The sequence below is a fragment of the Chrysochloris asiatica genome, unplaced genomic scaffold (genome assembly GCF_000296735.1).
Source record: "Chrysochloris asiatica unplaced genomic scaffold, ChrAsi1.0 scaffold00044, whole genome shotgun sequence".
Lineage (NCBI taxonomy): Eukaryota > Metazoa > Chordata > Mammalia > Afrosoricida > Chrysochloridae > Chrysochloris > Chrysochloris asiatica.
In genome coordinates this window covers 16,116,211-16,117,275 of record NW_006408562.1, presented here as the reverse complement: position 1 = coordinate 16,117,275, position 1,065 = coordinate 16,116,211, and the positions used below count along the sequence as shown (strand labels likewise).

At 36.6% G+C, this 1,065-nt stretch overlaps 1 protein-coding gene across 2 annotated transcripts in view; it reads left to right on the top strand.

Moving 5' to 3' along the window:
• CUL3 (cullin 3) overlaps nt 1-1,065 on the top strand; it is a 165,240-nt gene that overhangs the window by 106,817 nt on the left and 57,358 nt on the right. The gene's annotated exons all lie outside the window — the stretch shown is intronic.

Here is a 1,065-nt window from a genome sequence, read left to right as displayed (position 1 = left end):
TTGATCATAGACTGATCTCTCAGATTCTCTGAGTTTGTTCTTAAAATAGTTTTGTTCTCTACTCTTCCTTTTGTGGATTTAGTTCTGGGAGGTGCTGTCACTTATGTCAATCTCTGGTTGTTTTCTGTTCTTGTTGGTTCTCAGTCCACAGAACCCCCTTTAGGGTTGGCTTTGGAAAAATCTATTAGGTTCTGTTTATCCTAGAATGTTTTGATTACACCGTTGTATTTGATTGATAAGTGTGTTGGATAAAGGATTCTTAGGTGACAATTTTTTTCTTTCAGGATTTTATATATGTCTTCCCATTGCCTTCTTGCCTACAGTTGTTTCTGCTGAGAGATCTAGCTTAATCCGACTTGCTTGCCTTGTATGTAACGCTTCTCTTTGCCTTAGCTGCTTTCAGGAATGTCTCCTTATCTTTGATTTTGGAGAGCTTGATTATGATATGTTTCGGTGATTTTCTTTTGGGGTCTATCCTTTCTGGGGTCCGTTGAGCTTCTTGAATGTTTATCTTTTCACTTTTCTAGATGTTAGAGAAATTTTCTTCCAGCAGTTCTTCAATGATTTCCTCTGTGTACTTGTGTGATTCTTCCTGTTCTGGAATGCTGATAATTCTTGTTATTCCTCTTCATGTTGTCCAACGTGATTCTCTTTGCCCTTCTTTCGATTTTTTAAATTCTTTTTTCTGTTTGCTCTTTTATTTTAGTGGTATTGAGAGATACTGCCTTCCATCTCTCCTTTGCCCTTTCAGAGTATTGTCTATTTCTGATATTCTATTACTGATCATTTGGACCTCTTTCTGTAGGTTTTGAATGGTTTCCAATGTTGTATCTATATTATTTGATTATTCCTGACTTCTTTTTTGTTTCTCTCAACTCCATTGTAAAGTATTTTGGAACATTTTATAATCATTTTTCTGAATTCCTTCTCAGGCATTTCCAAGGACTGCCCTCCTTCCAGAATGGAGTCCAGGTCTACCTCTAGGTCATTGTCCCAGAACTTTTATCTTATGTCTGGACATGTGCTGATATCATCTGCTTTTGCTTCTTGAACATGTTTAGTGTT